The 25,240-nt window shown below is 36.6% G+C and overlaps 1 long non-coding RNA gene across 1 annotated transcript in view; it reads right to left on the bottom strand.

Annotated features, from left to right (window-relative positions):
- Positions 1-1,646: 1,646 nt before the first annotated feature.
- Positions 1,647-25,240, bottom strand: part of LOC130458518 (uncharacterized) — a 48,681-nt gene continuing 25,087 nt past the window's right edge. Inside the window, exons 3-4 of the long non-coding RNA XR_008917912.1 lie at positions 5,611-5,675; positions 1,647-2,417 (exon numbers count right to left, since the gene is read on the bottom strand). This is a non-coding gene — a long non-coding RNA (uncharacterized LOC130458518). The remainder of the gene's footprint in view (positions 2,418-5,610; positions 5,676-25,240) is intronic.

Genomic DNA, 25,240 nt, shown 5'->3' with positions numbered 1-25,240 from the left:
CACTGTGCTAAGTGCTTAAAAAGTATCTCATTTGGTCTGAGATGGAGAGAGAGCCTTATTTTTAAGACAGAACACTGAAGTGATTTCCAGAGAAACAGCATCTCTTTTCATGTCTGCTAAACCAAGAAACCAAGTGCTACAGTAACAGAAACCCAAATAACCCAAATCAAAATACTTAGCAACAGGATCCTTCACCAAAGGATTCTTGCAATATCCTGAGTTTAGCCAAGTAATAAGTAACCCATAAATTAAAGCTCTGAAAAATGGAATAAAGTTTCCCACTCTCTGTGTAAACTTGCTGTCCCATTGTTTATCAGATGAAAGATTCAGCTGTTTCATCTGGGATACATTCCACCATGTGCCCATTACAGTTCATTGTTCCTCTACCCTGCCCCCTTCAGTATTTCTAAATGGAGTCTATGAAGGATGCCTCTGAAGTTATATCACTGGAAAATGAAAATCAAATTTCTCTAGTCTATAATATAGGAGGAAAAATGTGACATGAATCAGAGAATAAACTGTTATCTCCTGCTATGGGAATCAATGTGTCATGGTGGAAAGAAGAAGAATAAGAGAAGGAAAGGAAGTCACGCTTATTAAGTGCCTACTATGTGCCAAGCATTATGTCTCTGTCTCTGTCTGTCTGTCTGTCTCTCTCTCTCTCACTCTCTCTCTATATACATATATGTGTGTATGCATGCATGTATGTATGGATAATCTCATTTCGACTGCTTAACTACCCTGTGCTATTATTATCCCCATTTTACAGATGAGGAAACTGAGGCAGACAGCAGGTAAGCGACTTTTCCAGGGTCACAAAGCTAGCGAGTATCTGAAACTAAGTTAGAACTTGTCTTCCTTACTCTAGGCTAGTTCTGTATTCATTGCAGCATCTAGTGTTGAACCTAGAATTTTAAAAGATGGGTTTGAAATTCCCTTCCAACACTTACTAATTGTGTATCCATGGACAAATCCCTTAACTTCTCCAGGCTTTAGTTTCTTCACATGCAGGATGGGGACAATTATATTTACTGGCAGCTCTTTGCAGATAGAGCTCTGTTCTTTGTAGAAGTTAGGACGATACGTGTTGAAATCCTGCCTCAGAAACTTACTAGTTGCTTGACTCTTGGGTAAGTCACAAATTCCTTGAAACAGTTTTCTCATCTGTAAAACAGATATTTGCACCTATATCACAGGCTCATTGTAAAAATTGAGTGAAATAATGCATAGAACACTCTTTATAAAACTGAAATTCTGATATAAATGATAACTATTCATATTATTGAGTAGCTAGATGATGTAATGAATAGAGCACTGGGTCTGCAGTCAGGAAGATCTGGGTTCAAAACTGGCCTCAGACACTTAGTAGTTGTGTGACCCTGAGCAAGTCACTTTACCCTCTTTGTCTCAGTTTCTTTATCTGTAAAATGAGCTGAAGAAGGAAATGGCAAACCACTCCAGTGTCTTTGCCAAGAAATACCCAAATGCTGTCATGAAGAGTCAGATGTGATTGAGATGACCCAATAATAACCAATATTATTCCAAATAGGTAGCTCATTGAGGTTGAGAGTACAGTGATAATTTATTTCATTCAATATCCTTTGGTATTGAACTAATTGAACAAATTAACATGATATGTACTATGAATCAGCGAGTCAGTAAATATTAAGGTCCTATTAGGTTCCAGGTAGTGGGCTAAGTGCTGAAGATACAGAGGACTATCACTGAGTAATGGCTGAAATGCATTCTCTGGGGTCTCCACCATCTTCTAATTTTGTTTTTCTTTTTTCCTCTTCAGTTGGATTTTTCTTTCTACCCTTTAGTCTCTTTTCTCCTTCTTTCTCTTTGATTCTTCCATTAGTTTATTCTCCTCCTTCTTTTTCTGCTCTTTATGACTGACCAATGATACTTTTAGGCATTGCTTAACCGACCCTTTATAGCTAACAAAATGGTGAACTCTACTCTCCTTTTTAATTTATTTCCTTCAAACTTTCCCCTCTACTTATATCTACCTTACTATATAGCATCCAGGGAACTACCAGTGTCTGAATCAAATGGTAAGATCTCATACGAAATGGGCAATGTGAGTAGAATGCAGTCAAACGTTACCTCCTTCTTATCGCCACCTTTTCGATTTGCTTAGCTCTGTAAAAGGTCTTTCCCAGCACTCTGCATTTCTAGTGCCCTCCCTTTTAAGATGACCTTCTATCTACTTCTATCTATATATCTTGCATGCACGTTACATGCTGTCTTTCCTGTTAGAATGTAAGCACACCTTGAGGGCAAGTATTGATTTTTGTCTTTTTTTGTATCTCCAATGGTGGGGACATTTAATAAATGCTGGCTGAGTTGAATTCAGTTGAATTGGTTCTTTGGTAGAGCCATGATTTCATCCACGTGGGTCCTCACATAAGGAACTGAAATGATAATAAGCATGACATACTTCAGACTGTGTTAACCTTATCTTGTCTATGCACATTAAATTCCATTATGGGGCCCACCAAAAGCCCTGAAAGGCTTCAGGAACCTCTAGGTCTGTATTTTCATTGGTGTGGATATTCCCTTTAATGAATATAATGATTCCTTCACATCTTAGAGGACAGTCTGTTAGAATTGCCATGGGCAACATACTCATCATTCTGTGGTCCATGTGATGTGAACTGTTCTGAATATAGCTAGGCTGGTTCCCATATGAAAAATGTGTTGTTGTTCAGTTGTTTCAGATATGTCTGACTTTGTGACCCCATTTTAGGGTTTTCTTGGCAAAGACACTGGAGTGGTTTGCCATTTCCTTCTCTAGTTTATTTTACAGATGAGGAACTGAGGCAAACAGGGTAAATGACTTACCCAGGGTCACACAGCTAGAAGTGTCTAAGGTTGAATTTGAACTTATGAAGAGGAGGCTTTCTGATTACAAAACTAGTACTCTAATGAAGGATCTGTCAAATAGACCTTTTCAGTTTGATAAGATTTTCCAGAGTCAGAGCCCAGAGCCCTTTAGTCTCACTGTGATCAGGCATTGGAATAGGATATTACTCCAAGTAGATGATGATAACTAGGTAAAGAAGTGAACAGAGTACTCAAGTAGGAGTTGGAATCCCTAACTTCAAATATTATCTTGTATATGTCATCAATCAATCCATATATAAGCAAATGTTTATTAAATGCTTACTATGTTCCAGGTACCATGTGAAGTGTTATGACTATAAATACAAATGGCTTCTATCTTCTCTTCCAGCCTGGAAATGATGTTCAGTCATTTTAGTTGTGTCTAACTCTTCATGACACCATTTTGAGTTTGTTTTTTTTTTTTTTGCAAGGACACTGGAGTGGTTTGCCATTTTCTTTTCTGGCTCATTTTACATACGAGGCTACTGAGGCAAATAGACTTAAGTGACTTGCCCAAGGTCACACAGCTAGTCTGAGGCTAGATTTGAATTGAAATTGAATTGACTATAGACTTGGTGCTCTATCCACTGTGCTACCTAGATGCCAAATAAATAAATAATAATAAGATAAAACTTTCTATCATGCCCATGAAAGAGAATGCTATATTTACTCTATGAAGAATCTCCTTCTACCCTGGCCCCTGGACCATATTTCTGCCATCTCTATTCCAAAATGAGCCCAGTGACATTGATTCTTTACAAATGAACCAATGGGACACCTTCCCTTTTTAAACCAGTCCTATTTCTCAGATTTCCTCCACATCAATGGACAGATAAGACACAATTATTTGCCTGGACCTCAGTCTTCTTTGGACCTTTAGACTGAATCTTAGCTCAGAATGGGAAAGGAACTTGGACATCATTAAGTTCATTTCTGTTCCCTTCCCTTTTCAGATGTGGAAACTAAGGCACACTGAGTCAGGATATAAACTCAGATTTCTTAATTAGAACCCTATCTACCTATTTATTGCACCACATTGATTTTCTTCATTTCTACTGCCAGGATTCCTTTAGGTTACCCTTCTTTTCCAGGTTTCATTCTCTAGCTTTGGAATGTGATTTTTCTTTCCAATTTCCCACCCACAAGGTTGTGAAGACGGGGTTCCTGTTTGAGTGGTAAGCTTTCCCTAAGTAAAATGGAAAATTGGCTTCAGCCTATTGAATCAAGCCACAGGCCCCCCTCCTACTATCTATCTATATGCTAGCTACTAGTGCCTGAGGAGGGGGGTGTCTCCCCACAGAGGGTTCCAGCAGGGGGAAGTGATGCTTTTCTTTCATCTTGGTAGGCTATAAACGAGCACCAGCCATCCCTCTCCCTGCAAACTCTTCTTTAACCACATAAATCTTCACTAAAGCCTCATTTTTTCTTTTGCTGCATCAGAGAAAAGATTAATTGTATGTCCTTGGAATACTATTCTCCTAGTTAAAAGCCCCCTTGAGAAACAATGCTTAGAGGAACAAACACTGTGTGTGGGAATCAGAGTAGGGTTTAAGGGAAAGATGCTGAGTAGAGGTGACTTCTGTCAAAAATGCAGGCTCTTTGCAAGTTACCCATGCCCATATCTCACTGGAATTCCATAAACTCTATCAGCAACCTCAGTTTCAAGATTCCATTTCCACAATTCCTCATATCAGATCACACACGTGCATATCTTGGCTCAGATCCCTTGATTCCAGCAAGCAGATGTGTGTGTGTGTGTGTGTGTGTGTGTGTGAAAAAGACAGAGACAGAGACAGAGAGAAGAGAGAGACAGAGATAGAGAGAAGAGAAGGTCAGAGGAAGAAAGAGACAAAAATAGACAATAAAAAGAGAGGGGGACATAGAAAGACACACACACACACACAAAACTCTTACAATCATTATCAATTTAATTTAACTAAAAATATTTATTATTCAGTTACCTTAGAACAGGCACTATTCTAGGCACTAGGGATACAAAGATGAAACTAAAATAATACCAGCCCTCAAGAAGTTCATATTCTATGTCATCCACCTCCAGAGAAAGAAGTGTTGGAGTTAGATTGCAGATCAAACCATACTATTTTTCACATCAGTTTATTTATGGTTTTATTCTGGGGCTTTGGTTCTATATGGGTATTATCTTACAACAATGACCAATATGAAAGGATGTTTTCTATGTCAATACATGTATGATCCAGATCAAATTACTTACCATCTCCAAGAAGGGGATGGGAAGGGAGGAAGGGAGTCAATTTGGATATTTAAATTTTGGAAAACAAGTTGAAGATTTATTATATATAATTGGGAAAATAAATTATGTGTGAATTTTAAAAAAAAAGTTTACAGGGCAGCTGGGTAGCTCAGTGGATTGAGAGCCAGTCCTAGAGACGGGAGGTCCTAGGTTCAAATCTGGCCTGAGCCACTTCCCAGCTGTGTGACCCTGGGCAAGTCACTTGACCCCCATTGCCTAGCCCTTACCACTCTTCTGCCTTGGAGCCAATACACAGTATTGACTCCAAGATGGAAGGTAAGGGCTTAAAAAATAAATAAATAAATAAATAAATAAATGAATAAATGAATAAATGAATAAATAAATTTACATTCTATATGTCAGAGCTAAATTGGGCAGCTAAGTGCTACAATGGATAGAGTGTTGGGCTTAGATTTTTCATGAGCTCAAATCCTGCTTCAGATACTTACCAGCTGTGTGACTCTGGACAAGTCACTCCACCCTGTTTGCCTCAGTTCCTCTTCTGTAAATTGAACTGGAAAAGGAAATGGCAAATTACTACTGTATCTCTGCCAAAAAGTTCCAAGTGGAGACACAGCTTAAATGATTGAACAATAATAAGTTTGCCTTCAACTGGCTGTCAGGCTTAGGTGGGATATTAGAAGAGAGATGCCTTGAGAGGGAATATAAATTGCTCATAATCTCATAACTTGAGCCAGGAAGGGAATGTAGGTATTATGACTCCAATTTGATGCATTTTCCCACTACACTAAACCATTATTGACTTTTATCTGCATAGCTAACTAGGGTCTAGAGAAGAGAACACTGCTAGCTATATGTTATGTTTATGTTCTTAGCCCTGCACTTAAGTTGAGCATAGGAACTCCCTGGTCATCCTAGCTGAGCACCTAGAAGTTCAGGTCCTCCTGACCTAATTGGGATCTGTAGAGATTTACAACATTCTGTAGTGGAGTCAATCAGGGCCAAGGAATGAGGAACATCACAATCTGAGGAAGGGGAATTCTCCATCCTTTTTATTCAAATACAAATAACAAATCAACAGTCCATTGGCAGCTCCTCAGGATGGAAGGGATGGGTGTCACAACCACTAAATGGATTGGGTTAATTGGCACAGGCCCTGACTTTCTGAGAAACAATAAGTATTGGTATTTAGATATTGGTGTATTGGTATATAGATATATAGGTATTGGACCTGAGTGTTCTCCAAGTTTTTGCAACCAGGTTTGGGATACTGAAAACCAGTGGTGTACTCCATCACCTCTGGACCTCAGGGAATAGGCCTCAGGAGAAAGTTGGGGTTAGGGTGACATGGTGAGATGGGGGAAAACATAGTTCCTTTCTTAGAGAGCTCACACACTAGATGGCAAGATTAGACATATAGCTTTTCATACTTAGTTTTCCTTTTGTTTAATCTTCCTACATTCTATTCTTACACACATTTTCTCCAGCATCTTATTTTGTATTTTTCCTTTACATACACATACATGTTGTCTCTCTTAAATGGATTATAAACTCCTTGAGTGTCAAGATCTTTCCATTCTTTGCATTTGTCTCCCCAGCACCTAGGACAGAGCCTGGCACACAGCAATTTATTAAGAAATGCCTGTAGATTTGTCAGTTCATCTTATTAAATTACAGCTTGGAGTTTCTTTTGCTAATCTCAAGTGTACCCTTAATGTCCTCATTCTAGTTGACTTTCTTCCAATCTCTGTTACTAACAATAGATAGGATAGATATTGCCATTTGATGACTTGTGTTAATGATTGCTTTCCCCTGATCTGGATATCTGATTGTTCATTTTCTACAGACTGAGTAGAGAAGCACAGTTAGTATACAGGATATAACTCATTTCTGTGTGTGTGTGTGTGTGTGTGTGTGTGTGTGTGTGTCTGTCTGTCTGTCTAATGTATTTGAATTTGATGTTCAGGGAATAAATAAATTGTATTAAAGAAAAGTGGTTCCTTGGTGGCCTCCAAGAAAAAGTTGAAGCATTGATTCTTCTCCAAGGAAGAATAGGAACCCATGGTGATCCCTTAGTCCCCTGTCTAACTCCTTCACCCCAAATGGGATATTGGGATTCTTGCATACAATGAGAACCATCCATCTAGACAAACTCCTTCACTCTGGCCTCTTAGTACTACACTGACTTGTGGTTGGCCAAACATAAGTGAGTAACGCCCATACAGAAGTGTTGGGAGAAACTGGTTATCAGGTCAGTTCTCATGTCTCCAGAAGCTCTTAGGAAACCTTTCTTCTTGAACCTGAACTGGCTGCTAGGTTGACCACCATCTTGACTTTTCTGGGTTGAGGCTGATGCTGTGGTCTTGACTTTGAGGGCAGTGTTGGATAAATGATGAATTCTCCTTTCTCCCAACATATAGGTTTCCTAACCATATAGGTTTCAAGATACCATATAAAGTCCTAATGAGCTTAAGTAGCCAGGTCACCAAAAATTCTAGCCATTGGTAACCATTTTCAATGGCATAAAACAGTACTTGTATCCTGAAATCTGAATGTTAGAACCAGAGATCATCCTGCCCATCTTCCTTATCTTCTTTATTTCTTTTCTCAAGTGACTTTTGAAAATTTGATTGCAAAAAATATGTCACCCTCCTGAATTGGTTGTGAAAACTCAATTAGAGACATCTCCTTTGTTGTGTGGAAAGGGAAACTTCATGGCATGTATATCTGTGTATAAATAGCATGAAGAGTAAATAAAAAGTAGAGCCTGGAAACAGTGATATATGCTTATAAGCCAACATAAAAAGGGAAACATTTCTGGGTTGGGTCAGACTCCAGGTGAATCCAGGAATGTGCCATGGGTGTAGGGGGGTATGCTAGGTTCTATGACACCTACCTTAGAAGGTTATGGTCATACTTTTTACCCCGTCCTTCCAAATCTAAATTGATTCTTTATCTGCCAATTTCTCTGTGCCATTCTTGGATCTATCTAGAGTATTATGCTGTATAGGGCAATCCAATTAAGTTCAGTTCACCAAGGATTTATTAATAAATCCTTGGTGAACTGAACTTAATTGGACATTTTCTACCCTCAAAACACATCCATTTCACTGGTGGTAAGGAAAGCCTTGGAGTTTGTTCCTGCCTTTCTAATCTCATCATCCTTAGATCTTGGAATATTTCCTTAATCTTTCTGTGGCTTACTTTCATCATATAGAGAGCAAGATGAGAAAAGTAATCACACCTCCATCATATGGATGATATGAAAATCAAATGAAGGCCTGTTGATGAAACACCTTTGACAACCATAAAGAAAAAACAAACAAACAAACAAGCTTTCTAAGTCAGTTGTCTTCATGGTTCTTAGCCTAGTTATTTCATTACCACTAGACATTTTACATGGCCTAAATACATTTCTTTTAAACTCCACAAAGTGCCCCTATTACAGTTATATGTGTGTCTAAAAGTTTTCAACCTTCCCTGAAGTAAAGATGAATTGAAGTCCTTATATTCTTCTGCAGTTTGTTGCAGACAACTGATCACATCTGTCTTTTTATCAGGTTCTCCCAAACACCTAGAACATCATTCTATTTCCTGTGAACATCTGGTAAATGTGATGGTTTGTCTGCCTACCTGTTGGAGAAATTGAGTCAATGGTTTGTCCACATTTGTTTCATCATAAAAGGAGAATGAGTTTATTTTGTTTACATAGTGCTAGAGTCAAATTAAGTCAAGTCTATGTGCCAGGCAATTGGGAATAAAAATAAAAGAATGTAGTTCCTGCCCTCAAGGAACTTCTATTCTAATATGAGACCACAACATTTAAAAGGGAACTGAAAAGTACTGAAGAATAAAACTTAAACAAAATCTAGTCAAATTTGGAGTTGGGTAATATAGAAACAAATTTAATTGATTGATTTTTTCCAGTGTTTGTGTTAACACCATGTAATTTTGCAGTGTAGTGTAAGGAATTAAAATTAAGTGTTTGGCTAAAATATGTGAAAATTATAAATAATATTGTGGTCACTGATTTAAAATATTATACCTCAAGTCAAAAAACTTTCAATAGTTTTTATTTACAAAATAGGTGGAGAGAGTGGAAGTTGAGAAATACAAAAAAGACGGTAGAGAAGATATTTAGCCTATTACACTAAATATTGCTCTAGTGCTTGACTCAGCCTGGCAAGACCACTTAACCCTCGACCAGAATTAATCTCTCTCCAGAAGTCAGGAAAGAAAAGCCAGCTATTTACTTGCCTAAGTTCCCTCCAAAAGGCAGTTCAAGCTGAAGATGATGACCTGTCTAGAACGAGTAGCCCCAGAAACTCAGGGCTTTTAGAATGACTTCTTGTCCCTTCCCCTCTTCATAGGGGCCAATCATAGCTTTCAAATTGTCTAGCACTGCCCAGATGGGACAGTGTCTTGCAGGATCCACTTCCCATCCTCTGGAAGTGTAAACTCTTATCAAAAGGATTCACAATTTCCTGACCGATTGAGTTGTTACCCACTTTCTCAAATGACTTGCAAACATTCTTATTTAGTACACTCTTACTTAGTATCTGGCGAGGTAATAAGTAGGGGTACTTAAGTTAGTGTTAACCAAGTGTTAACTCGAAACAGACAAAGGGAAGAAAGAATTCCCTTTCACAGTAGTGCTCTGGAAGTAGTGGCAATGGAACAAAGCATCTATGCATGTTCCTATAAGTTTGGGAAATTGCATTCCCCCCTATGTGACTGCTCATTGGAGGCCTGGGACCAGGGCTGTAACACATGGCACTTAACTTATGGCAAAATAAATACTCATGGGCCATGGAGAGTAGTGTTTTCTGGTATTAAAACACATGCATTTGTCAAAAGTAATATTAACAAGTGTTTCTTATTTTGTAGCAACCTCCCTTGCCCTTTGTAGCACACTAGTTCAGGTTCCTACTCTGGAAAATCAACCATTATGTAGAGCCATAAGTTCAAGTTTTAGCTTTGTCGCTTACAAACTGTGAAATATTGGATGTGTTCCTCCTCCTATTTCCCTGAGCCTCAGCTGCCTCATCTTTAACCTGCAGAGCTAAAGAGAAGATGCATGTAAAACACTTAGCAAACTATGTTAATAAGCTGTTACCAACTTTCCTTTCTTGCCCTCAGTATATCTTCAAGGCTACACTTGCCCAGCACCAGTTGGCAATCCTATCACTGACTTGGGGGAGGTGAGCAAATGGCTCAGTTAACTCAGAACAAAAATGGTAGGGTAGTAATTACATTTGGCTGAACTTTAAGCATCATCAGTGTTATTAGAAAGAAATCAATCAATAAACATTTATTAAAGCTTTTCTGAGTGTCAGGCACTTGGTGAAACAAAAAGAAAAATATCTGTGCCTGGTCAGCCATAGGAAATCAATGTGTGTGTTCTAATCTGTGCATAAAAGTTGCATAGAACAACTCTTTTAAATTGTAAAACTAGGGAGACTTTTTAATAGCATTCCAAAGTGTGCAAGTCATGCTTTTAATGCATTTGAATAGCAAAAAAAATCTTTCAACACTATTAAAAATATTATTTATGACTGCTCACTCATAAAATGCTGCATTATTGATCACTGTGTTCCAGTAAACATTTTACATTTCATTAATATTTATAGTAGTATTAACTGTGTTTTAAGGGGGAAATTTGAGATAGTTTTGACAGCTTGTTGCACTGACTGTCACCCTGGAGTTAGGTGCTATGGGGATAGTCCTTGTGAATATGCAAAATCTATTGTCAACTCCAGTTTTATGTCTGAAGGGATAAACAAATCCGTTCTACCAAACTGAACACTTGGCTGGGAATTTTAAAGAAGGACCGGGATTGAAAAATACCTTGCAGGAAGAAATTGACTAAACTGATCCAGTGCATTTTTTAAATACATAGATCAAAAAGAGAGAGAGACGAAATGAAAAATTTCATTTCAAAGAGAAATTGAAATACTTTTGGTGCCAATCTGGTACTTCCAGTGTTAAGAGACTGGGATTTGAATGCTACCTTTACTAATCTTTATCAGGACCTTAATTTTCTTATGCCCCAGTTTCTCCATCTGTGAAATGGAACTAATAATTTTTAGAGGTGGGAAGTCTGGACATGTGATTTCATCCATATAGGCACTCTCATATGAAAACTCGTCCATTGATGCACAAGAGTAACTTTGGGAGGGGCTCATAGTACTAGAAAGTTGTCTGGGTCAATTTAGGGGAGTGAATTGCCCAGGATCATAGCCACTATAGACACAATTTGAACTCAAGTCTTTCAGACTCCAAGCTCTCTACCCATTATTTCACATTTAAATGGGTTAAGTGAGCTGCTCAAGGTCACATAAGTAGTAAGGATCATGTGCATATTTACATATAATAACATTTTCATTAGGCTTTTCCACAGAGATTATAGATACTGATGCTATATTTACTATAAGGAAGAGCCAAGAGTAGTTATCATCATCCATTTAGAGAGTCTTTTGAAAGCAATGGTTTTCCAGGAGCTGCAGATAACAGAGAGCAAAGGGATAGAAAGGACTTCTTTCTTGATAGAAGAGTTTTAAATTTTATCTAGTGAAGAAAAGGCAATGACTCAGAAGAGATTGAGATTAAGATTGAGATTGATATCTTCAGAGAATTGAATGGTGGAAGAACAGTTTGAAGAAGAGGCAGCTGTGACTCAGTGGTTAGAGCACACACACACACACTTTCACTCACCTCTAACCTGTGACTCCAAGAAGCTATGAGCTAAACCAGGTAACTGACAGGACTCAAACTTGTCAGTGAGATAGAGGGATGACTTCCCCAAGCATATGAAGACTTTCCTGGCAGAATGAACAAAGGAAAACAATTTATTCCAGTGGCCAGGAAGATAACTGAAGCAGGCACTGTGGAGTGCTTACAGCTTGGTCAGACATAGAAGATGCCAACATCATCCACTGCATCCCAGGCCATCACCAGCCATCTTGACTTTTGTCCTGCCACTGGGCTTTGATAACTTGTGAAGAGAGAGTGAGGCTAACAACTTTGCACAATTCTACCTCACTTAAAACCACTTTATGATAAAGTCAAAATATTACTCATAGTGGTGCCATTGATCCTTTCTGAAAATGAAGGACAAACAACAATATACATATAATATCAAAAAATCTGTATACCCACATAAATATATATAGGTATATGAGCAACTGCTTAGAAGGAAAAAGATTTCTCCAGTTCATTAAACTTATTTGTAAATTATATAATTTACTAGTGTAATAATTACACATATTAGAAGTATCTACAAAATAAAAAATTTAAAAGATTAAGATAAAAATGAAATTATATTTCATCTTAGAGTCAATAGGGAGGTATTGGAGTTTATTGTGTAGTGACATTGTTGGCTTTGAGTTTTAGAAAAACAGCTTTGGCAACAATGGGAAAAAATTGGTTAGGTTGGGCCGTCTTGAGACAAGAAGACCAATTAGATGGTCGCTGCAATAATCCAGCAAGAGGTGATGAAGGTTTATACCAGGGTGGTAGCAGTGTGAGGGGAAGAAAGGAGGACAGATATAAGAGATGTGCAATATGTTCATATACAATAATTTGTTGCTCTCCAATTGATAGGTATGTTCCTTTGTGTTCTAGTCTGTTGTCACCTCAAGAATTGTTGCTAGAAATATTTTTGAACACATGACTCTTTTTCCTTTTCCTTTTATCTCTTTGAGGTATATACTGAATAATACCATGACTAGGTCAAAGGATATGTACAGTTTAGTAAATTTGAGGGTATATTTTTAAATTGCTTTCCAGAATTGCTAGAACAATTTACAGCTCCATCAGTAGCTCATTAATGTGCCTTCTTCCCTACCCCTAGAACATTTATCGCTTCTCTTTTTTGACAACTTAGTCAATTTGATGGAAGTGAAGTGGAATCTCTGAGTTAGTTTAATTTGCATTTCTCTAAAGTATCTGGTGAATTGAAGCTTCCTTTCATATGAATATTGCTAACTTGAATTTCCTTCTTAGAGAATTGCCTATTCCTATCCTTTGATCATTTATCAACTGGAGAATGCTTATTTTTGTAAATTTGAATTGGTTTCTTGTATATTTTGGAAATGAGATGTTTGCTGAAAAGCTTTTTCAAAAAACTGTTTCTGGAAATTCCCTTCTAATTTTAGTTGTATTTATTTTGTGTGATGTAATCAATGAACTTTGTAGTTGAATCTATAGAATTTTTCACATATAGCATATTATCTGTAAAAAGATAGTTTTATTACATCTTTGCCTATTTTGATTCCTTCAATTTCTTTTTCTTATCTTATTGCTAGTGTTATCATTACTAATACAATATTAAATAATATTGGTGATAATGAACATCTTTGTTTCACTACTGATCTGATTAGAAAGATTTCTAGATTATCCCCATTATAAATAATACTTGCTGATGGTTTTAGGTTGATGCTTTATATCATTTAAGAAACACATAAATTTATATCTATGCTTTCCAATGTTTTAATAGGAATAAATTACATATTTTATCTGGTTTATTCTGCATCTATTGGTGTACTTATATGATTTTTGTACTTTTTATTAATATAATTAATTACATTGATAGTATTTCTTATATTAAATCATCCTTGCATTCCTGGTATAAATCCTGTTTGGTATAATCATAATGTATAATCATTGTGATATATTTTTGTAGTTGCCTATTTACTATTTTATTTAGGGTTTTTGCATCCATGTCCATTAATGAAGTTGGTCAATATATTTTTTCTCTGTTTTTGCACTTCCTGGTTTAGATATCAGCACCATATTTCTTTCATAAAAGAATTTGGGTAAAATTCCTTCTTTACCTGTTATTTCAAATAATTATTTAATATTAGAACTAGTTGATCTCTAAATGTTTGATAGAATTGACTTGTAATTCTGTCTAGTCCTGATTTTTTTTTTAGGAAGTTCATTTATGGCTTGTTCAATTTCTTTTTTCTAAAATAATATTTATCCAGATATTCTATTTCCTCCTCTAATAGTCTGGCAAGTTACATTTTTGTAGGCTTCCTTCCATTTCACTTATGTTATTCAATTTGTTGGCATGTAATTGAGCAAAATAACTCCTAATAATTATATGATTTTATTCTCATTGGTGATATATTCACCCTTTTCATCTTTAATGCTGGTGATTTGATTTTCTTCTCTCATTTAAAAATATTATTAACCAATTATTTATCTATTTCATTGATTTTTTCCATAAAATTAACTAGATTTATTTACAAATTCAATGGATTTCTTATATTTGATTTTATTGATCTTGCCTTTGATTTTTAAGATTGCCAATTTGGTGTTTAGTTGGGGATTTTCAATTGATTCTTTAAAAAAAATTTTTTAAATTGCATTTCCAATTTATCAATCTATTCTTTCTCTATTTTGTTAATATAAGCACTTAGAGGTATACATTTTCCTCTAATTACTACTTTTGCTGTATCCCAGAAGTTTGAGTATGTTGTCTCATTATTATCATTCTCTTTAATGCAATTATTCACCATCTCTATGACTTTTCCTTTAATCCACTCATTCTTTAGTATTAAGTTATTTAGTCTCTAGTTAATTTGTACTTTATGATTCCATGGTCCCTTATATATAATTTTTATATTTGCCTGTTCTTCCAGCAAGTCAGTTCTGGTTTTAAATCTGCTTATTATTTCATTTGATTTCTGTGTGGTGTCTCTTTCCATTTGGTCAATTTTGCCTTTTAAGCTGTTATTTTCTTTTTGCATTACTTTTATTTCTTTTCCCCTCTTTTCTTCCCATTTTTCTTCTATGTTTTATTTGGTTCTTGAATTCCTTTTTGAATTCCTCTGTAGTTTACAAACAGTTTCCATTTGTTTTGGAGTGTTTGCATGTGTTTGCTTATTTCTCACCCTCTCCTGTTGCTTCTATTTTTTGCTCTTTTTCTTCACAGAAATTTCCCAGGGTCAAGAACTTTCTTTGCTGCTATTTATTCTTTTTCTCACTCAAGGACTAAGAGTCCAACAAGTTGTTGGTCATTTCTATTTTAGTTTCTGGCTCACAGGGTTTTGCCCTGAGGCTATCTTTACTGCAGCTGCCACTGTCCTAAAGACCTGAGTGAGCCCAGTGCTATGAAGCTCTGAACCTCACCTTCAGGACCTGGGATTTACAGGGGTAAATTTGAGGTGCTTTTTTGTTAGTGTAGCCCACTTCCTAGAATCCTGAGGTTGCACTGGTCTGGCTCTGCCTGGTTTGGTAGGTAAGGAGTGGGGGTGGGGTATAGTCACTTTTCCTTATTCAGTTTTGCCTCTTGTTCCCCCTTATTTCATGGAAATTCATTCTCTTTACCTACCTTTTACATTGTATTCATTGGGAGGCAGTTTTAAAGATCAGTTTGGAAGTTCAGAGAAGTTTCAAAATTTCCCTGATAGTACACAGCCATCTTGGTTCTGCCCTATAATTTTTTATTGCACTGTAGTATGAAAAGGATGCATTTAATATTTCTGCTTTTCTACATTTAACTATAATGTTTTGTGCTCTAATATATGATCAATTTTTGTAGTTGCCATTACCATTAAGAAGTTATTCTCCTTTCTATTTCAATCTCCAGATATATAAAATATTTAACATCTAAGATTCTATTAATCTCCTTGACTTCTTTCTTATTTATTTTCTGGTTAGATTTATCTAGGTCTGAGAGGGTAAAATTGACATTCCCCACTATTATTGTTTTGTTTTCTATTTCCATCTGTAACTCCTTTAGCTTTTCCTTCAAAAATTTGAATGCTATAACATTTGGTGCATATAGATTTAATGCTTCATTATCTTTAGTATCTTTTAACATAATATGGCTTTCCTGTTTTTCTCTTCTGACTAAATCTCTTTTAGCTTTAAATTTTTCAGAGATCATAATTGTTACGATTGTTTTCTTTGTATCAGCTGAGGCATAATATATTCTGCTCCAGACTTTTATTCCTTTTCTTTATGTGTCTCAATTTTAAGTATTTCTTGTAAATAATAGATTATTTAGTTTTAATTTTTGATCCATTCTGTTTTCAGTTTCCATTTATAGGTGAATTCAAAGCATTCGGGCTCAAAGTTATAATTACTAATTATGTATTTCCAATCATTGTATTTTTCCTCACTATTTGTCCTTCTCTCCTTTTTGTTGTCCTATCCTGCCTCTGAAGTTCAATTTCTTCTGAACACTACCTCTCCAATCTATACCCTTTCTAAGAATCCTTCCTTTATCCTCCCTTATCCTCTTCCCTTGCCCTTTAAATCAACCCACCTTTTTATGGGTTCCTCCCTTATTCTTTCCCCCTTAGCTCCTAGTTCTTATTCTACCCACCCTTCCAAAAGTCCTTACCTTATCCCCTGCACACTGCCTTCCTACTTCTTGATATAAAGTCCCTTCTAAAATCCCTCCCTTTTATTTTATTAAAAGTTCCTCCTTTATCCTTTCATCTTGCCCTTCTATTTCTTGATGTGTAATCCCTTTTAGGAATCCCTTACTTTTCTTATACCCTTGCTCTTTTTTCTATAATATACACTCCCTTCTCTTAGTATCTTAAGGGGATTCAGTTCCTTTCTTACCCTATCCCCTCATCCTCCTTTTTCTCTTTTGTCCTGGTTGTGTATGTTGTTTCCCCTTTTCACCCAGGTCTTATGAGAATAAGGTTCTAGCATTACCAGGACTTCCATCCCTTTTTCCCCTTCTCTGTGAGAGTTCTTTTACTCATGCTTGTTTTGTATGACATAATTATTCCACTTTAACTCTTCTTGCCTCATTTTGTTATTATTATTTAGCTCTTTCTATTATATTCAACTTGGCCTCTCATATGTTTTTTCAAACTACCCAAGTAGTGATATCCTTCTTAAAGATTATAGATAATATCTTCCCACATAAGAAGTAAACAATTTGATCTTTTAGAATCCTTTATAATTGGTGTTTCATATTTACCTTCTTAGAATTCTTGTAGATCCTTCTGACTATAGCTCCACAGCATTTCAATTGTTTTTCTTGCTGCTTGTAGTAGAACTTTCTGTGTGTTTTCTTCTTGGGGTCTCTTTCTGGTGGCAATCTATTTCTATTTTCTCTTCTAGTTCTAAAACTTTTGGGCAATTTTTCTTGACAATTTCTTCAAATGTAGTGTCTAAAATCTTTATTTTTAAATTGTAACTTTCTGGTAGTCTGACAATTCTTATATTGTCTCTCCTTGGTATGCACCCCAGGTCAGTTGCTTTTGGTATAAAATGTTTCTTATTCTCTTTTATTTTTTCATTATTTTGTTTTTTGTTATTTCTTATCGCCATAGGAAGTTATTAGCTTCTCCTTGTATGATTCTAATTCTAATGACCTATTTTCTTCCATTAGCTTTTGGATTTCTTCTAATTCTGTGTCCTTTCCTTCATCATTTTTCTTGTATTGCTCTTATTTATGTTCTAACTTTTCCTCAACTTCTTTCATTTGTTTTTTGAAGTCTTTTTAAAGTTCTTCAAAAAAAGAGTCTTTTGGGACTTTTAGCCTTTGGACATTTGTCTTATTTTAGAAGTAGGTGTTTTAGCTTCACTGTCCTCTGAATTTGAATCTTAGTGTTCTCTGTCCCCATAGTAGCTATCTATAGTTGGATTCTTTCTCTTTTGTTTACTTATCTTTTAAAATAAATTTTAGTGGCCAGTAGACTTTATTGTTAGGTTTATGCTAAATGTGGGCTCTGTTCCCACAGTGTAGGGAATGATATCTCAGGTTTCATGTTTTTTTTTTAATTTGTTCTTTCTTGGATCATACTATTTGGATCAAATTCTTCTAGTTTCTACAATCCATGGACAGGTATAGTCCCCACTTTCCCCAGCTAATTCCCTAGTCTGATTTGAACTCAGGTACTCAATTTGAACCTAATTGAACTCAGGTACTCCAACCAAGGTTTTCCACCAGTGCTGCCACCACAAGCATATAGGTCTATTCCCTGTGGTCTCCAACTGCCTATGTAAGCACCAGCTTCCCTCTCTCCTGAAATGGCATCCAGGGACTCTACTCTCCTGTGAGTGACCACAGCTGGTGGTGCCCTTGTCCTTCAATTATTGCACTCAATCATGTGCACTCTATCCCCATTCTTCCTCTCATGAAGCCATAGACTGGGAGATAATGGTGTCTGGTCAGTGTTTCTAGTTTCCCAATTTCCTTTTCTAGTCAGTTGCCAACTCCCAAGCTGTGTGTGAGTGCAGATTTCTGTAGCCGAGGCTATAGCCTACACAGCTGCTCCCAGGGCTTGCTGCCTGTTGGTATTCTTTGGTATCTGCCACTGGGGTGTAGAGTACCACATCAAGCAGAAAAGGTAAGACTGCCCTTTCTGCCCCTAGGGCTTGCTATCTGTTGGTTCCAGGGTATTTACTCTGGAGCATTTATGCTTCCAGCCTCAATCACATGAGACAGCAAATAGGGACATCAGCAACCTTCCTTCTATATTATCCTTGGATTATCTGCTTCACTTGTAGCTCTTATCTTTTTCTTCCACTTTTATCCTTGATTCTGCATTGTTATTTTTTATTATTTGTGGGGGAGTGTGGAAAGGAAGAGTCTCATACTCTACTCTAGCATCTTCTCCAACTCTTCTAATGGGACATGCTAGTTTAAGATGTTTACAGTACATCTAATTTCATATGTCCAGTGGGTATTTGGAGATATGAGACTGGAGGCTAAGAAACAGCAGCAAAGAGATGATGAATCCTTGGAAGTTAATGAAATCACCAAGCAAAATAATATAGAGAGGGAAACAAGGCCCTACACAGAGTCATGAGAGATACCCATGATTAGTGGGCATGATATTGATGAAGATCCAGTAATGGATCCAGAAAAGAATGGGTCGTATAGATAGGAAGAGAGTCAGGAGAGGGCAGTATTCTAAAATTTAATGAGGCAGGTACCAAATAAAAGATGGTTGACATTGTAAAAAGCTGTAGAGAAGTCAAGAAGAATGAGAATTGAGAAAAGGAAAGTAGATGTGGCATTATGTTCTCAATGGTAACTTTGGGAAAAGGAGTTTCAGTTAAATGAAACCAGACTAGAGAGAGTAAAAGAAAGAACAAGAGGAAAGGAAGTGGAGTCACTAATTCTAGATAGATTTCTCAAGGAAATATGTCATAAAAGTGGTGAGATACAGGATGATAGCTGAAGAGACAGAAATATCAAGTAGTACTTTTATTGCATATGGAGGACATCTGGGTGTATTTGTAGGCAGTAGAGAAACTGTCAATAGGCAAGGAGAGATTGAAGATAAACACAAGAATAGTGATGATAAGAACAGATAATCTGCACGAGAAGAAGGAATGGAATAGAATCTCTTTAGAGATATTTGTGCATTTAGAGAGATTTTTCCTGGTCAAGGAGAAGGGATACCTTTTCATGTAAAGCAAAGATGAAGATGGAAATAGTGGAAGAAGGCATTTGAGTGATGTAAGAAGAAGAGGATGGGAGAAGAGGAAGCCCTTAGCGAATGACCTCAATTTTTTCAGTTTTTTTTCTGTTTTCTCAAGAACCTCAAAAATAATAACAAAACCCACTAAATTTAAAAAAGCATTCATTTATTCTAATTGCCCTTTAAAATAAGTTACCCTGACCCTACACTGTATGACCTTCTCAGCACTGAGATGTTGTTATAGAATCTTTCTGATTTCTTCCTGTCCCTTCAATTGGGTTCCCCTATAAATGATAGTTTGACTGAGCACTACATTCTGAATATTTTATCTTTGACATTGTTTCTAGATAAGGAAAGGGAAGACAAAATTTCTTATTCTCATTGTTGCATCTACACAGGTCTGACTGTGAATATCATTGCACAATTCCCCAAACTAGTCTTTCCAAATGGAGTCATCATAGTGTTTAATTTGTGTTTCTCAACACACGTTGTGTACTAGATGACTAAAATAGCTGAAATCTTTCCCATGAACTCCACTACCATCCATGCCCTCTACAATGTGACTCTTTTCAACTCAGTAGGCAAGGTTCAGGAATTGAGAAAAAATACTAGCTCTTGATTGAACAGGATGAAGAAAGAGAAAGGTTAATAGGAGTTGAGTCTTTGTTTTTAAATTTTGAGCAGCAAAAATCATCAGTAGTAAAAAATTATAACCCAATACAATTTTGCTTTGGTCTGTGGACCAGTTTTCAAACATGAGTTCCTTTGACATTAGTAGTGGTGGTCATGATCTGAGTGTGTGCTGGCATATATTAAGAGCAACTTCCTTCTCTATATCATGCATATATGAAACTTTCTCTTTGGCTCATATCTGTCGCCACAATCCAAAGTAATTTGCTATTGGAATCCTTTCCCCTTAGACTGAGGTTCAAGAAAATCTTTCATCTAAGTCTTACTTCTTGAGCTGCCCTTCAGAAAATTGAGGAAGGGGTGGATGAGACAGATTTGGATAGACTTCAGGAGGAAACTGAGTATAGAAGGGCCTGGCATATTATAGTCCATGGGGTCATGAAGAATTGGATTGAGCAAAAACAACAAAATTATCTACATATTATAGATATATAATATAAAAAATGTATATCTATTATAAAATTACATGAAACATATTTTAAATGATCAGATAAAGATGAAATATTTTGAAAAGTATTTTATCTGGTAATAGCACACTCCTCTTTTACTCTCACTAAAATATTGTTGATAATCTATAGTATTAGTAATAATGAGATTTTAGCAAGAGGAATTCAATATGCTTCATCATTTCGAAAAATCTTGATTTAACTCTTTGTTGATACAGTGATTAAAATATCTAGTTTCAATTACAATATCAGTCCAATACAGTTACAGTTTCAATAGTTTCTTTCAATATTTGATTTTAATGACTATCATAGTTGAAAATAGATGCTTCACAAAGTTACATAGTATAAGGACATTGTTGGCTGTGCTTGCTAAATTAAAAGATTTATTTTTCAATTCCATCCAATTACACAAATTTTGCTAGTACATTTACTTTTTTTTTTGATGCCAATCAGTTGTTCTTGCAAACTAGTTGGAAGCTACTGAATTTAAAAAATATATATGTTTAACAAATGGTTCAAAATCTATTAAAACTTTGCAACTGGAAGATTTTTAAACAGGTTGGAAAATTCTGTTTCAACATTTTTTCAGTGTACAGATATGGGTTTTTTATAAATGACATTTATTTTGAAGCAACCCAGGAAAAAAAATTAATATCTAGGAAGAGAAAGTCATCCACAGTATCAGAAATAGCAAAGGTATCAAGAACTTTAAAAAAATCAGGTTTGACAATTATGAGATCATCACTGTGGTTCTCATAAAATTATAAAGCATTAACACATGGGGAGCATCTAGGTAATTCACTGTATAAAGAGCCAGGCCTAAAGACAGGAGATTCTGGATTCAAATTTGGCCTCAGATACTTCCTACTTGTGTGACAACCCTTATCTAACCCTTATCATACTTCTTCTGCCTTGGAACCAATACACAGTATTTATTCTAAGATGGAAGGTAAGTGTTTAGGAAAAAAGGAATTAGCATGTGCTCAAAGAAGATAAAGAAGAGGAAATTTCCCCTTCAACTTTGTAGAGGCAATGTTGGTGGTATATGTGTGTGGAGGAGGGGTGAGGCACCAGTGTAGAACATTCAATGTAACATCAATTTTTTATTTCTAGATACTGTTCAGTTTTGTTTAATGTTTTCTCTTCCTTTTTCATTTTTTTTAAACCCTTACCTTCCGTCTTGGAGTCAATACTATGTATTGGCTCCAAGGCAGAAGAGTGGCAAGGGCTAGGCAATGGGGGTCAAGTGACTTGCCCAGGGTCCCACAGCTAGGAAGTGGCTGAGGCTGGATTTGAACCTAGGACCTCCCGTCTCTAGGCCTGGTTCTCAATCCACTGAGCTACCCAGCTGCCCTCTTCCTTTTTCATTTTTAAGTTTCTATGTTATAAGAGATAGCTCTCTGGGAGAAGGGAAAGGTCACTGGGGAAAATCTAGGTAATGTAAAAACAAAAGATATCAATCAAATCTGTTTTTAAAAAGAAATCATTGGTTCCTTTGGAAAGGGCAGTTTTAGCTGAATGAAGAGCCAAAGGTTTAGAAGAGATTGAGAAGTGAAGGGGAGCACTTAGTAGGCTGATGGTCCTTTCCAAGAATTAGATAATATCAGAAGAGGAGTGAGATGTGGGGGAGAGACAGTGTGATAAGATCTGTAATGCAGACAATAACCCCTTCATACTAAAGCATTCTTAAGCAGGACAGATCTAACTCATCGTCATTGAATGAAGCCCAGAATAACTCCTGTTAAGGTATCCCAATGGCAGGTCCCAGGTAATTTGGGGGGAAGGGTGTTACGTTGCTGGGAAGGGGAGACTATTTCCTGTATGGCTGCTATGGGTGCTTAAATCACTCTACTGTCCTAAATGATTGATTCTAGTCGATGGGTAGCCATGGTACGCCAGTGGTGGAAGAGAATGAAGGGGGAAGTGTTGAGTTATAATAGTGTAGTTATTTTGGAGACAAGCCCATGATTGACTGTCATGGAGTGTGCAAGGAGACCCATCCTCCCATTGGTACATCACATGCCCCATATTTTGGAAACTTCAGCTAGTGAATCTTCCAAAGGTTTATTTTGCCCCATCAGGATGATATCCAGTTCTGTTCTTGTCTACTTTTCACCCATGTTCAGCCCAGCATAAATGTGTTGTGATGAGCATAACTTCTGTAGTGAAGGGTGTTTTATGGTATAGATGACTTCTATTTCCCTTTCATAGTGCAAATCATAATCAGTCCTTGCCAAGAGTAATTCTGGTTCATATCTCCCCACACAAGTATAGTGTGTACAGCATGTGAAGCAAGTAGGACACGGATTATATATAATTTGACTATATCATTCTTTGGCACTAAGTAATAGATGCAGAGATGTGCAGAGAATGCAGAATAGCTATTAGTAATTCTCTCCCTAGGGCGTGCTGGCACACCTGTCCCACCCTCTCTGCACGCCTCTGAATTTATGTATTGTCCCCACAGCTTGGAGTCACATCTGTATGTAGAAATCAGCTATTGGTAAGTTATTTAACTCAGGACATTTTTATATCTTTGCTGTCAACTGTGATCATTTGTTTACTTGAATGGAGGTCTCCTTGGTTTATTGCAGCCTTTATGGACTATTAGAGAGAAATCATTTGCTTACATTTGGCAAGCAGATGAGATTTGCATTGCTCTTATATTTGTGGCTCACATAACAGAATCATGGAATCATAAAAGTGGAGTTTGATGTGTCTAGCTCATCAGGGCCAAAACTGAGGGACAATTGAAAATCAGTCCAAATGGAAAGGATTTGTGACTTGAGATGAGCAGAATTAACAGTTAGAAACCCAACTTCGTAGTCAAAGCTAAGCATTGATTCAGTATCTAGGATACCTTCTAATTTAATGAGTGTTGTGGTTTTGTTTATTTTACTTTTCTTAAGGAGTAACTTGAAAGTTGGATTATAATAAGCTTTCACAGCTCTTCCACCCTTTAGTTGGCTTTAAACACATTTTACGTAATTCCTTGATTGTGGATGTTTCTAAGTGTCTACAAGTTTTGATATTTCTTCATTTAGGCTTTTTAACCCATGAACCTCCTCTCTCCCCTATGAGTTGAAGATTGATGGGTCAGAAACAAAGGACAGCATAATAGACTGACATGAAGCACTATGGGGGAGGATCTACAGTCTTCTCCCTCGCATTTTTAATTGAGTTTAAGGACTATCACCATAACATATTTAGTTTGAATGAAGTTAGATAATATCCCAAAATATATCAGAATGGCAAGATGAGAGGCAACAGGAATCAGAGGCAGGAATCACAGGGTCTGTATTCAAATCCCATCCTTGCCCCTGTACTCCAATACACACACACACACACACACACACACACACACACACACACACACACACGTAACCTGGGGTAAGTCACCACTGTGTCTTAGTTTACTCACTGGGAAAATGAAAATATTGGACTTGATGATTTTTAAGGTTCCTCTACTATTTTAATGATTAATTATTTGAGAGGCTGTCCTTATATTCTCAACTTTGCTACACTTTATGTGACCTTGACAAACAACTTAACCTCTTTGGGCCTTAGTTTCCTGGCCTAAAAAAATAAGAGGATTGGGGCTAGATGATGATTTCAAAAATTCTGATTCCTCTACCTCTTAAACTATTCCAGTCTCCAGATATATGATGTCAGTGAGAATTAGAGAAAGAGAACAATGCTTTGAGGTTGAAGCTGATGGTGCAAAAGTATCTCACAAATTCTATATCAGGCAACCACATACTCCTCCTATCCAAAAGTCAGCTTACCAGCAGTAATTATATACTTATCATTGATGCAGGGGAACCAAAGGGTGAGGGCGGGGGGAGGAGATACTAGTAAGAAGGAAAGATCAGGGCTTGGGGATTTGTAGACCTGGTCCTGCCATTCATCAACTCTGTGATCTTGAAGGGTGGCGTTTCTTTATGAAGAAAGTTCTGGATTTGACATCAGTATTTTTGAAAATTTGAAATCTTGCCTCTCATATTTACTAGCTCTCTCACTTAACCACTCTAATCCTTCATTTCCTCTCCTATAAATTGGGGATGATAATACCCGGAGTCTCTGCTGCAAAGAGATATGAGGATTAAATGAGATTTTTTTATAAAGCACTTTGCAAATTTTAAAGCATTAAATAAATGTTAGTTAGTTTGAAGAAGACACTTTTTTGGGTCTTACTTTTCTGAGAGCTTTAAAATAGTGTAATAAGATTAGATGATCTGAGGTTCTTTTCCTCTCTCAATATTCTATGGCCTTAAGGAGTTCACTTACATTTTCTGGGCCTCAGTTTCTTCATCAGACAACTCAGGGGTCTGGCCTAAATGATCTCAAAAGTCTTGTCCAGTTCTAATACCTGTTTTTATGATTCTATGAATTCTGATATCACTTTTTATCTGTGACTACCACTGTTCAGTTCTGCCTTCTCTGTGGCTGAGTTTTGTAAGCAATCTCAATTCAATTCACCAATTATTTATTAAGGATGTTCTGTATACAAGGCAATGTGCTGTGCATACAGAGACAAAACCAAAACAGAATAAGTGCTGAGGAAGATTACATTCCAG

Source organism: Monodelphis domestica, chromosome 3 (genome assembly GCF_027887165.1).
Source record: "Monodelphis domestica isolate mMonDom1 chromosome 3, mMonDom1.pri, whole genome shotgun sequence".
Taxonomy (NCBI): Eukaryota; Metazoa; Chordata; class Mammalia; order Didelphimorphia; family Didelphidae; genus Monodelphis; species Monodelphis domestica.
The sequence above is the reverse complement of the archived record's forward strand: the minus strand, read 5'-3'. Positions and strand labels throughout refer to the sequence as shown.